The sequence below is a fragment of the Oreochromis niloticus genome, linkage group LG20 (genome assembly GCF_001858045.2).
Source record: "Oreochromis niloticus isolate F11D_XX linkage group LG20, O_niloticus_UMD_NMBU, whole genome shotgun sequence".
NCBI classification, from domain to species: domain Eukaryota; kingdom Metazoa; phylum Chordata; class Actinopteri; order Cichliformes; family Cichlidae; genus Oreochromis; species Oreochromis niloticus.
Window position 1 is genome coordinate 7209822 of NC_031984.2, and position 14548 is coordinate 7224369.

The 14548-nt window shown below is 38.6% G+C and overlaps 1 pseudogene; it reads left to right on the forward strand.

The window, feature by feature from the left end:
* Positions 1–435: 435 nt before the first annotated feature.
* On the forward strand, positions 436–13593 carry LOC100694658 (UDP-glucuronosyltransferase 2B4 pseudogene; annotated as a pseudogene).
* The last annotated feature ends 955 nt before the right edge of the window (positions 13594–14548 follow it).

The window sequence follows — 14548 nt, forward strand, 5'->3', positions numbered from 1 at the left end:
TGAAGTTGCTTAGTCATGCAGGTTAATGTACTCTCGCTCAAAGACTACTGATAAACATGGAGCATTAAAATAAATTTTAAAAGACTTAAGTAAGAGACCAACCTATTAGTCTTTTTGAAGGGATTTAACATAATTATAATGTTCTTTTCCCTTCTTCCAGGTAGAATGTGTGAGGAGATGATATATTGTTCCATTTTAAACAGTTAGTAAAAAAAAATACATATGTAGATATCAGTAGAGAATCGAAGGTACCTCAGTTTGTTTTATACCAATAGAGTGACAGCTGTAAAATGATGCATTTCAGAAAGTAGTGAAATTCTATAGAGATTGTGTTTTACCAGTAAAGCAGGAGGGTACACCAGAAAAAAAATACGGGTGGGGGGTTAAAAGAGGAATGGTACAGTTTGCTTGGACTCTAAAGGAGCAGAATGGACGAGTTCAACCAAGGACATGTGGAGTTATACATTCACTTGTGCTTCAATCAGCGAGTGAACAGGACTGTTGATAATAGACTCAGACCTTTAAAATCTCCTTCATGTGGATTTGAAGTTAAGCAAAAACTCAGGCTTGAGGTGAGGATCAATCAGGGGCGATCGTGGCTCAAGAGTTGGGAGTTCGCCTTGTTAATCGGAAGGTTACCGGTTCGAGCCCCGGCTCGGACAGTCTCGGTCGTTGTGTCCTTGGGCAAGACACTTCACCCGTTGCCTACTGGTGGTGGTCAGAGGGCCCGGTGGCGCCAGTGTCCGGCAGCCTCGCCTCTGTCAGTGCGCCCCAGGGTGGCTGTGGCTACAACGTAGCTTGCCATCACCAGTGTGTGAATGGGTGAATGACTGGATATGTAAAGCGCTTTGGGGTCCTTAGGGACCATAAAGGCGCTATATAAATACAGGCCATTTACCATTTACCAATTTTACTGGCAAATTTTATCTCCTCATTTAAAAAGGTTATATGGACAGTGTGTTTTATGTGCTGAGCAGACCTATAGAACAGTGCGACTCTTTGTAGAACAAGATTTTGCACCTCTTACATGGTCAATGATCACTTACTGTAAGTGGAGAGATGACTCATAACCACAAAAATTATTTTAATTTATAAAGACAGCTCATATGTGAAGAAACATGTCCTGTGATGACCCCCTTATCACTTAAGCTGCACTTTATCTCAGTTTAACACTAAACCACATGTTGATCAATAGCGTATCCTAGATGTAGTTGAGCAGAATGAAGTGTTGGGTGAAGCTGTGATCAAAATATGTTAATATGAACTGATGATTTGTGATGCAGTCAAAGCTTTAAATTCACAAAAAAACAAAACAGAGCACAAAGAACCTTACTCTAACAAAGCCCCCCTATGTTTCACAAGAAAATCTTGCCTCCCCCAAACACATCCTCCAAACACACACACCCATATTTTGTTTTTAAACTCCATTGCACTTTATTTCACACCTCAAACCTTTAGTAAACAATTAAAAAATAAAAGTAAACTGCAATAAATTACAGGTAGCAATAAGATAAACTACTAACTCTTTTATGCTACGTCCACACCTAGTATTATTTGAAAACGAGTATTTTTGAAAAACACAGCTTTTTCTATGCGTTTGGGCCTTTCGTCCACACGTAAGCGTCGTTTCGAATCACTGAAAACAGAGATTGTTAAAAACTCCTGCCAGGTTGGATACTTTCAAAAACTCAGGTTTTGCGTTTACGTGTGGACGAGGAATACGGAGTTCGTCATGCAACGTCAAAGGTGTGTGCCTTTTTTCACATCCCGCTGTGCGCCACATCACTGTTTACATGAGATAAATTTCTACAATGGCGGATAGAGATAAAATACTGTCACTGTTAATCTGACTAACTTGAGGTTTTACACCCTTACATATACACACACAGTTACTGTCCTTCTATTTAGAAAGGCAGAGGCGTCACGGTGTAATTATTTTATGTGTAGTTGTTTTTTTCCTGTGTAATAATATTCAACATTGCTATAAATACATTTTTCAAAAAATGCCTCTCTGTGCAAAATGGGTTCAAAAACATAAACAGCTGTGGGATACTGTTTGTCCGTGATTTGGACAGGGGTAACAAATTGTGGCAGGATCAGCCTGATATTATTTGTATCCCGCTGTAACTTTACTGTATAAAGAGGTAACATCTCCAACATTTCAGGAGTAGTTAGTCATTATAAGAAGTGTTTGTGAACTAAAAATCAAGAATGTGCGAAACTGTTGGTCTGTGATTCGGACAGTCCAGCGCGTGCTCCCAACATAGGGGAAACAAATTCTTCTGGGGATACCTACCTTGGTACTTGGTAGGTGAAGCCAAAGGCAAGATATGCTTCATCATATTTTCTAGTCTTTGGCTTGGAAGAAAGTTGGTTTGGAAACGTATCTGGCAATGCTTCATCTTCTGCTTTGTGTAGGAGCCCCGTCAAAAACCTGTCTATTATACTAGCAGCGTCCAAACTTTCTTTTTTTAATTTTTTTTTTCAAACCGCACCCCCCTGCAATAGCTCTGCACCCACCAGCCCCCACCCCCCAGGGGCACGCCCCCCACTTTGGGAACCTCTGTGCTAAAGTAATACAGAATACACTCGGTGTGTGTATATATTGTCTGCATTTCCCTCTGTTCTCTATCGCGCTCTCCCTCATGGTATGTGAGGCTCTGTCCCTCTGTTATCCTCAAATCACTTTTACTTCCTCACCTTTTACCAGCAAATAAAAGCTGCAGTTTTAAGTTAATTCCTGTCTGAGTCCTGCATCTGGGTAAACATAGGAAAATTCCAATAAGTCAAATGATCAGATTTAGAAAAGAAAAGGGATAAATATAGCAAATCTTAATACACCATACACAAGAAGTCCATTTAAAATACAAAAATATGTTCCATATTCTAAAATAATGTAAACAAATGGGCATAACAGGCATTTAAACAAACTCATACACATACATACTGCTTAACAAATACCAAATAGACATACAAATTATAACTAACTTTGTTCCGTCAATCCACCCATCCATCCATCCACTCACCCTTCCATCCATCAATCCATTCAGCCAGCAATGTAGACCAAACTCCTGCAGTGGTTGTACAGGGACCAAATGGCTTGCAGCAACAGGCCAGACACAAATCTCATACATGTGCTGAGATTTGTATTATCTTATAAATGGTTTGCTTAACTTTGGAATTTTCCCCAACCTGTCTACATGTGTTTTGTGGAATCGGAGAAGGGTTTCAACCAGACCCCTCATAGTGCAACACTGGATTTGCTTCGGGAGCTGTTTCTAAAAAAACCTTCATAGCTTATAGCCTCATCTCCTGGTTAAAGTGTCATCCATTTGTTGTGCATACATTTTGAGCAGAAGAATCTAAGTGCTCTTTGGACATGGTCATAAGGTCATGAGGCCAGTGTAGCTGAAAGAGGGAAAACAACCATTGTGTGCACAGGTGCATTTTCGACAACTAGCTGCTGACTCTGGAGGCACATACGTCGTCTTGTGCTCTTCTGCATCTCTCATTTTCTCAAAAGCCCTGACTGGAGCTGCCACACCTCTGAATAATGCAAAGTGTCCATCTGTTGTTTCGACACACTTGGCTTCTTTGTGTAAAAGCAAGTGAGTCACAAAGACAAATATTGCAAAAGTGGCAGAGTCTGATAACATTAGATAAGAAAAAACATGGACAGAAATCAGTGGCCTCAGTGGATCCTTTCGTAGGTTTTGTCACGTGTGTTTTCACTTCCTGTTTTTTTTTTTCATTTAATTTGATTTTTCATTGCTGTAAGTAACTCATTTAATACAATCTCACCTGTTATAATTTGAAGTTCATTCTATACTATCTCAGCTGACAAGCTGGGAAAAATTAGAGGAGAAGAGAAGCAACAACAGGGGGAAACCTGATTGCTCTCTTGGACACCTCTTCTTAGTATTCAAACATAACAGTGTTTATGAGAAACTCTGCTGCTTTCTTACGTCTGTGTATCGGTTTTTGTGGTTTAGAAAAGGTTATGAAGGTGGGGGATCAACAGTTTCTGTGTGCTCAGTTTTCACGTTTTTATGCACAGCTTTTTTTTTCCAAAGCTACAGACATCTAATCCACAGCTTCATACAGCAGATCTAGGTCACGATTTTGTTGCATCCTGTGTATACTTTGCAGTTGGGTGCGGTAATAATGAAAACAACAGTTTAAGATAATGCGATCATTTTTAAAGTACACAGAGCTGTGTGCCCAGCAGATATTTAAATCTGAACATCGAAATATAAAAACTGACTGTCAAGCATTTCTTAATGTTATTCTAAAAACATTTGCATGCACAACTTCTTGTTCATGCTCTAAATATAACAGCAAAGCTACATACTTAAATAATGCAGACCTGATACATAAGGATTTGATGCTTGTGCAAGAGCTTTAACTTAGCCAACTTGTGCTGATCATTAATTAATAATTAGAGAAAATAACAAGGTAAATATGGCAAAAGCAAGGCATGCAGTGTAGTAAACCACTCCAGTGTCAGCTGCAGTTTGAAGTCAAGCTACATTATCTTCAAAATGCAGAGATAAGAAACCACCAAACCCATCACCTTCTGTCACTCACTTAGCTTCGAAATTCTAATTAGTCTCTATTAGTGAAGGGTCTTTAATCTACCATATGAAATGCCCTGAGGTAAGTGTTATTGTGGTTTGGTGCTATGAAAATATAAATTGGATTGAACTGATAATAAAATACTAGAATCAGTGACAGAGGGCAGCTTTAGCAGAATCCAACACCAACAATGTGAACCAAGATTACACTGTTGTATAGGGAGTGGATAGCCCTTCAAAAACAGGCCTGATAGCACATACCCCTAAAGCCCTCACCTCGATTGTTACATCTCCAGAGACTCACATCTTAGGTGTCAAAGTACCAGTTTTCGCAACACTCTAGTGATTCAACTTCTACATGCCAAATATCATTGGGCAAGATGTTAACCCCAAGCTGTTTTCCAGTGCATCTTTCAGAGTATGAAGGGACACAGATGCTCTTACAAGGAACAAAAACAAAAGTGAAGCTATTTATAAACACAGTGCTACTTCTGCTAAGTAGCTCTGTGTGTATAAATATCACTACTTATGGGATTATTTGCACACAAGTGCAAATAACCAAGATAATGACACATGGGGTAGTGAAACTAAATACAAGAGACAAATAGTACACAAAATAAAACAAGAAGTAACTAACAAATGTGATAATATTAAAGGATAGACACACACCTAAACAAAGCAATTTTCAACTAAGGTCTAGAAAATTTGAACAAAAAACTCAAAAACTAAAAGCAGAGAAATAACTGACAGAAAAGCTCGAAGTAAAAGCTCTAAATACTCACAGCTTCTGAAAACTCTAATAATACTCAAATACTGTGGTTAGTTTTAATTAAAAAGCTAATTTCTGTGTTGCTGCATTTATTTTTACTGTTTCTTACTCAGTCCCTGGTCTACTTGTTTGCTAAGCTGCAGTTGAACAGCAGTTCAGCAGCTGTTTGATACACTTGATTCTCAGCATTATGTAACAAGTTGCAAAAATGCCTGATAGCACTGTGGACCCAGGAGTGGTCCATAATTCTATGAAGTGGGGTGGATAGCATTTTAATGTCTACTGTACCTGTCTACTGTACCTGTCTACTGTACGGTTTCCTTTGCACTATACCTACCTAGTTAGAATAGTTAGTTTTAGTTAGTTAGTTTTTGTTAATTTATGTTGTAATTTATGTTAGGTCAGTCTGTCCTGTCTCTAGTTAGCTAGTTTAGTGATTTTCTGTTAATTTATGTTGTAAATTTATGTTGCATGTAGCACCTTGGCCCTGGAGGAACGCTGTTTCGCCTCACTGTGTACAAACTGTATATGGCTGAAGTGACAATAAAGCCAACTTGACTTGACTTGACTTGACTTGACTCCAATGTTCAAGATGCATTTTTTTGTTATGAAATCTGTGAGATTAGGATCAATCAACTCCATTTTCACTTTCGCACTATATGCTGATATATTGTAAATAGCGAGATCTGTGGAAGACCTATTGTTTTGCTGGCTACCCTTACAACTTTGTTAAAATATATATTATTCTTGGTTCTAACATTCAGGAAAAAATGGAAATGTTAAAACCAATTCAGTTCAATCTACCAATAAAAGATAATGGTGATTATTTTTCTATCTTCAAGAAAAACTTACCTCACTGAAAAAGTACAGCTGCTGATCACTCTTCTTGACCACTGCTTCCATAATGGTAATGAATTACCAAAAATTACTGCCACTGGCCATTCCATGGTATTTATATTGTTCCATCAATCAATATCTGTACTCTTAATATACCATATGGAAAAGATATATATAAATCTTATAAAGTTTGTATCTGTCTTGTGTGAAATTTGTATGAAAAGCATACAAGAGTGAAAACAGATATAAGATCCCTTGAAAAATTACATAAATGAAACTTTTATGTTTTGGATACTTACTAAAACAATATATGAAAGTAATGAGAAAGTGGCCACTTTCATGAGTAAAACATATAAGCCTTATATGATTCACTATATGGAGTAGGCCACATCTTATGCAAGTCTTTTATAAGTTTTTATTATTTCTTTTCCATATGGGATTGTTCTGCAGTCAGAATTGACTGACTTTTCTCAACAATGACTGTGTCATCTGAGCATTTACTTAGTAATTAGTAATAAACAATAATAAACACTATGTATGAAAGGGTTAAAGGAAACTATTGCAATTAGCTTGGATACTCTAAGAAGCTCTGGCTGAAATCCTCTTTGGGGTTGTAGGAGTGGCATATTTTTCATAATGAGTCCTGCATACAGGGTGTTCAGTATGTGAGCCCATTATACAACACAACTGGAGTCTATTGGGGTCTGAGGTAAGGATCGATTTTACGGTCTGCATCTGTATCATTTCTCTTACGTTTTATGGACCTTTCTTGCTCCCTAAACAGGCCTGCAGAAAGACTATAGAGGTCTAATCCACAGCACACATATTTTTGCCATGGTCATATATAAATGGCTCATTTTGTGTTTTTTATTTACAGTTTAAGACAAATAATCTAAAACAGAGACACTGCTTTAAGCCTAGAGAATGCATTTTATTCAAATTCCTGAAATATATTACGTCATCTTTTCTTGCTTCATTAGTATAGGAATTTGTGTGTTTACCAACCTGCAGTGCATGGTGCAAACGGTTTAGCAAGAAAACTAATGAAGCTTTGATGCTGTAACTTGTGTTGGTCATTGCTTCACAATTCCTGGAAGAAAGGGCTACGTGTAGCAAATATAGTGTGATAGAATATCAACATATCTTTATTAGGCACGTATACACGCAACAACACACACACCGGCTACTCTTACACAAAGACTAAAATTCAGTTTATAATGAAATTAAAAACCCAAACACTAATAAGCAAGTCAAATAAATCTTAAATTGGCAGCACAGTACAAGAAAAGTAAACAAATCCCCATACCAGCAAGTGTAAAGCTTTTCATCCCCATTACACCCCCATGACAGTCAACCAGGAGCCGTCCCAACCAACTGAGAGTCAAGAAAATGTTTGGTAGACAACAAGACACTAATAGGTAGCTGAAAGAAACTGGATATGATTTTCACTGGACTGATCTTGTTTTCCAGGTGGAATGCTGTTGACACACTATCACTGTATCAGCTTCCCCTGGTTTTAAATGTTTCAGTGATTTAAAAGATTTTCCAGTGGTGAGGCAGTTTGAACTGAATATCTGACTGTCTCAGTGTTCAGATAGTTAAGCTACTTTTTGTAGGAAAGAATTGAGAAGCAAGAATTAAGAACATGAATGAGCGAGCAAAGGGGCTACACGCTCTACTCGTCAGTTTCTCTCTATGTACGTTCTCATGGTAGGGGTTGTATTCAAATTCCTCCCAATCTTAAAACTCCAATACATACTTGTTTAGCTATACTGTCACAGCAGCTGTTTTTGGCATGTATCGAAAGCCATAGTAATCTTTGGAAGGTTTTTTATTTACACTAGGTAAAGAGAGCAAAGAGTGAACAGACTGAAAAAGTTTAGTGAGACATGTACAGTTATACATTTACTCATCTTTCAACCCGCAGGTCCTCAGTTCTGTTGCACAAGCAGCTCAGATATATAAATTTTCCTTGGCTTGGGCAGGTGGTCACAGGGACTAAAGCTGCAGAGACTTGAGGTGAGAATCTATTTTTTTCTATTCAGTTTTTGAATATTGTGAAGATTTTGTTTATCTGCTAAAATGTCCTACACAGCAGCTGTAGAGGTCATAATTACAGCTTCATCAAGCATGTCTAGGTGACCGTTTTCCTATATTGTAGCAATAGAACTTTGTAAATGATGCAACATGACATGAATAAACAACACAAAGCAGATATTTTAGACTTTAATGTTTACAAGAACTTCGACTTGGTTAACCTGTGATTATTTGACAATTCCGCAACAGCTAAATAGGGAAATGGAATGCATACAATGTGGTCAAATACGGTGTGGTTTCTACATCATACTGTAAAAATTTGTAAGCATTTAAACCAGCATACACTTCAGGCATTCGATTCACCATAGACACACAGACCCACACTGGCTACACTTAAATGGAGTTTAATATTCTGTTTAGAATCAGTTTAAAGCCCAAACACAATAGTAATTACAATAAGTGTAATACCTGCTGTTAATACATCCATCTTCAGGTAGCTGATTAAATATCAAATATCTGCCAAAGAGATGAGTTGTTAGGAAAAACCACTTAATGATATTCAGTATTAAATACTTTTGACTTTTGACGCTTTCTTTCAATATACATTTGTTTGCTCATTAGTTTGGTTTTAGAACTGCACTTTCAATAATTTTGGGATAATATGCTAATTTACTTCTTGCATAGAGGTCATGCAGAAGTTTACCGTCATGTTAAAAAAGAAATAAAAAAATATTTTATTGGTTTAGTAAAAACAAAAAAGGTTATACACATAATAATAAAATTAAGTTAAATAAGTTTATCCATTTGCACTTTGAAGTGCTGTACAGTCGCTTTTCCAGCATTTGGCTGAGTCTGAGCAAAGAGTATAGAAATGTTCATTTCAGATTTCTGCCTGTTTTTTCTATTATCATTTACATCATCAATAAACATCACATGCCCTGTTCCACTGACAGCTATACCATGCGGCCATACCACAGAAGTTGATCCTAGATTATATTCCATTAAAGACACAGACACCTGGGTACCTAATGGCCAAGTAGTAATTCCTCTTATATTTCTTTGATGTCCATTTGAAGTCCGCTGCCTTGAGAAGCATGTATTGTTGGTGTAGCTGTCATTAGGTCGACAGCTGTCAGTGTTCAGAATGGAGTATAATCAAAGCTTTACAATGGTCGCCAATTCTGCTGTGGAGACATGTACACATAGAAATGGAGGCTAGAATGCTGCAAGATGGATTACCAATTAACCTTTGACACCCAAGTACACTCCATCTATCCATCCATCCATCCATCCATCCAGCCATCTTCTTTCGCTTCTGTGGGGCCGGGTCATGGGGGCAGGAGCCTAAGCAGAGAAGCCCAGACCTCCCCTCTCCCCTCTTCCAGCTTGTCCATGCATTCCCAGGCCAGTCAAGACATATAATCTTTCCAGTGTGTCCTGGGTCTGTCCCAGGGCTGCTCTCTGGTGGGACATGCCCAGAACACCTCACCCAGGAGGCGCACAGGAGCCATCCTTGTCAGATGCCCGAACCACTTCAGCTGACTCCTTTCAATGTGGAGTCAGCCTCTCTAAGGGAGAGGCCAGCCACCTTTTGGAGGAAGCTAATTTCCACCACTTGTATCCACAATGTAGTTCATTCGATCACCATCCACAGCCCGTGACCATAGGTGAGGGTAGGAAGGTAGATCGACCGATAAATTCAGAGCTTTGCTTTTACACTCAGCTCTCTCTTCACTACAACAGACCAGTACAGCATCTGTATCACTGCAACCAGAGCACAAATCTGCCTGTCGATCTCCCTTCTCCTGTCACTCCTACATACACAAGTAAAAGCATTCCACTGCTTGGTTACACCAAGAAATTCTGTCCATAAAAATTCTGAACAGAATCGATGACAAAGGGCAGCCCTGGTGGCATCCATAAACCACCAGAAATGATTTCAACTTATTCCTAGCTATGTCGACCAAGCTATTGCAACAGTTGTATAAGGATGGCCTGTAGCAATGAGCCAGACACCCCAGCTACCAAGGGACACTCCGAGGCACACAGTCAAATGCCTTCTCAAAGTCCACAAAACACATTTAGGTAGGATGGGCAAACTCCCATGCACCCTCAATTATCACTGAGAGGGTAAAGAGCTGGTCCAGTGTTCCACAACCAGGACGAAAACCGCATTATTCCTCCTGTATACGAGGTACAACTAATGGATGGATTCTGCATTCCAGCACACTGGCATAGACTTTCCCAGGGAGGCTGAGGAGTGTAATCCCCCTTATATTTGGAACACACCCTCTGACAGACAATTTGTTCCCCTCGTCCCCTAGATTCTGCTTCCACACAGAAGGGCCCAAGTACAGTTATTAAAGTAATACACTACATTATTGCATTATCAAAATTTAAATGTGATTACAGTAATGCATCATTCTCTTAATAAATAATGAACTACTGTGTTTGTTACTTTGCTTGTTGGCCATAACATTGCATCTGCTATGTTTGACAGATGATGTTGTATTCTTCATATCATGAGCTGTCTCTCCTCTTCTTCAGAATTTTCTGCTTTCATCATTCTAGTTCGGGTTAATCTTGTTTTTTGTTTTTTTTTCAGAACTGTGAGCTTTGAGCCTCTGAAAATGGTGGACTGTATAAAAGCTTTTATAATTCCTAAACAGTTAATAGAACATTATTAAATAACTCCATTATAATCTGCAGTTTAATCACATCTTGACTGTTTGATTGATAATGAAATGTGGTATACAGAAATTGTGTCATCCACAAATATGACATAGTTAGCTTTTGTAGGTAGTGGGGAATTACTTGTGTGTTATAAACCATTAAATAGCAGCAAATTAAGGTGCTAGACAACTATTATATGAGTGGAGGATGCTACATATATTACATAACTGTTCTCTGGTTCTTTGGTTATATACTTATGCTTTATTCATCAGATTACTGTCTTTGCGATTTGCTTGTTCATTTTGAAGAAATGTTGTTGTTGTATAAGATAGCATCTCGTTTTAAAGGGATTTAACTGCTGAGGTTCTCAAGTGTCAGTAACTTCTGGCTGTTATCTCAAATCCAGAAATTGTCTATGAGCTGAACATCAAGGGTTAAAAAAAGAGTAATGAATAAAAAAGTACCAAAACAAAACAAAAGCTTCTTTTGGGCCCAACGTTGTTTGGTTTATAATATATGTCAAAATTATTAAGTAGAAAATGTGACCACAAGTGTAGTTTCTCTATTTCATAGTATTTGATACAAGAAATAACTGGTACATGGGTCTATTATCAAAATATTGGTAAAATTAGATTTCATATCCTGTAACTGGTGGCCCTTGATAAATTGTCCAAGGAATGACATTTTGTCAGGTGGCCTCAAACAAATATAAATAATGCAAATATATTTGATGTTCCAGTTATTGTGCAAATGGACAGTTGTTTGCTAAGGTTAACTATGATCATTTTGGAAGAAGTCCATATTAGAGATCCTGTGTTCAATTCAATTCAATACACTTTTATTTAAATCACTCGCAACAATAGTCGCCTCAAGGCACTTTATACTGGAAGTTAAAGACTCTAACAATAACAAGGAGAAATCCCCAAAAGCCAACAATCGTGTGACCAATTAAGTACGGCCACTTCAACAAAAACAGATATTGTTCTTCTGAAGCCCAAGCACTCTTTGAATTGAAAATATTTGTTGATTCAATAATTCGTCTCTTTTGCAGAGATGGAGCCATATCCAGCCTGGACTTTCTTACTGTCGTTTTTAGCTATGACTTCCTCATGTGATGGTGGAAAAGTGCTAGTGTTTCCAGTAGATGGAAGCCACTGGCTTAACATGAAAATCATTGTGGAGGCTCTTCACTCTCAAGGCCACCAAATCACAGTGCTGCGGTCCTCTTCAAGCTGGTACATTTCTGAATTCTCACCTTATTACACCTCCATCACGATCATCCAGGAACAGTCCCAGCCCATTGAGAGTCAAAACTTCATGAACTCGTTTTTGAAGAGGTCAATGGAAATTCATCAGAATGACGGCTCACTCTGGGCATTTTTTGAGTTATACTGGAATATTTTTGACTTACTCGGACAAAACCACCAAGTTGTGGCAAAATTTACTTCCAGCATCTTTGAGAATACGACGCTGATTGGGGACCTAAACAAAACTCGATATGATCTTTTTCTGACTGATCCTGCATTTCCAGGTGGTGTGCTGTTAGCACATTATCTCCAGCTGCCTTTGGTTTACAATGTGCGCTGGCTTTTTAGTGGAGAAGCACACCTTGCCATCGCTCCTTCTCCAGTGTCCTACATCCCCATATGCTTCTCCCATAACTCTGACAAAATGGATTTTTTTCAAAGAATCAGAAATATGATCCATTACATCATGTTTTTTTACATGGACTACTATGTCTCCAGACCACCATACCAGGCCTTGTGTCATCGTTATTTTGGAAATAATGTTAGTCTCATGTCTCTAACCCAAAAGGCTGACCTCTGGCTCATGCGGGTTGACTTTACATTTGAGTTCCCTCGTCCCACCATGCCCAATGTCATCTACATAGGCGGCTTCCAGGGTAAGCCTTCAAAGTCTCTCCCATCAGAGTTTGAGGAATTCGTCCAGAGTTCTGGTGAACATGGGGTGATCGTCATGACATTGGGCACCCTGCTGAGTGACCTTGGACATGAGTTAACAGAGATTTTTGCCTCAGCATTTGCCAGCCTCCCTCAGAAGGTTGTGTGGAGACATGTTGGAAAAAGACCAGCCACTCTGGGAAACAACACCATGCTGGTTGAATGGCTGCCTCAAAATGATCTACTAGGCCACCCCAAAACCAAAGTTTTTGTCACACATGGGGGCACCAATGGCCTGTACGAAGCCATTTACCATGGTGTGCCAGTTCTGGGCATTCCTCTCATTTTTGACCAGCATGACAACTTGTTACGTATGGAGGCCAGGGGAGTGGCTAAAATAGTTGACATGGCAAAATTGGATGTTGTCTCCCTGACAAGTGCGCTGAAGAATATTTTGGACCCAGAAAAGCCCTACAAACAGAATATGCTCAAACTGTCACAACTTCATCATGATCAGCCCATGAAGCCTCTTGATACTGCTGTTTTCTGGATAGAGTATGTCATGAGGCACAAGGGTGCAGCACATCTACGCACTGAGTCATATAAGCTGCCTTGGTATGCCTATCATTGCCTAGATGTGATGACAGTCCTTGTAGTATTTGGCTTGCTGATCATTGCCTTGGTTTGGACTTCTTGTCAATGTCTAATTAAATTTTTGTTGAAGACGAAGAAGTCCAAGCATGAATAGATGTGATAAAAAACTTTTTCATGTGACAATAATTAAAAGCTACAATGAAACTAAGAAGCAGTGTTTTGTGTTTATTTTATTGTATTTTATTTTATTTTTATTTTTTTTATTATTTTTGTTTTTATTTCTTTTTAAAGTTTCATATCATCACCTTTATTTTCAGAGTGGCCAATATTCTTCAACCTTACTTTCAAAGAACAGAACCAGCAGGTGGAGCGGTGTTCGGCTGTTTTGCTAAAAATTCAAAAGTCAAATCCCAGATAACAATAAATGTTTGACCCTACTGAGGCCCACATCTACAGTTTTCTATGGCCAAATTTGTCCTTGACTGTTAGCATTGACTCTGGTAAATATGGCTACTCCTCTGTTGCTTAAAAAATTTAAGGTCAGATGTTAGAGGCCAGAATATAGCTTAATAGGTTATTCCAATAACCAACTGAGTTATGTCAAAACTAGCCCAGATCAAGCCCATATGTCCGCTATTTCAGAGCTCTGGGAAGATAGTAACACTGACAAGAAGTGCAGCAGAACAATAAAAGTCCTGTAAGGAAACCAGGTAAGCAAACAAATTTAAAAGACAGTAAAAATCTCAGCACATGTACTCTCCCTCCAACTATGGGAGAAGCGGTTATAAGATAAGATAAGATAAGATAAGATAAGATAACCTTTATTAGTCCCACATGTGGGAAATTTTCACTCAGTCTGAAAAAGAATAAAGACCCTCTCCAATGTAGTTCATACCGGCTGATTTCACTGCTAAACACCGATGTGAAGATTCTCACTAAAACTTTATCACAGCGCTTAGACGTAGTGTTACCAACTATCATTTCAGACCAAACTGGCTTTCTCAAGGGCAGATACTCTTTTTTAAATGTTAGACGCGTCTTAAGTATAATTCATGACTTTCCCTCAACCGATACACCTCAAGCCCTACTGTCACTTGATGCTTGAAGGCCTTCAACTGGGTGGAGTGCAATTACCTTTTCTATACTTTGAGCAAATTTGGTTT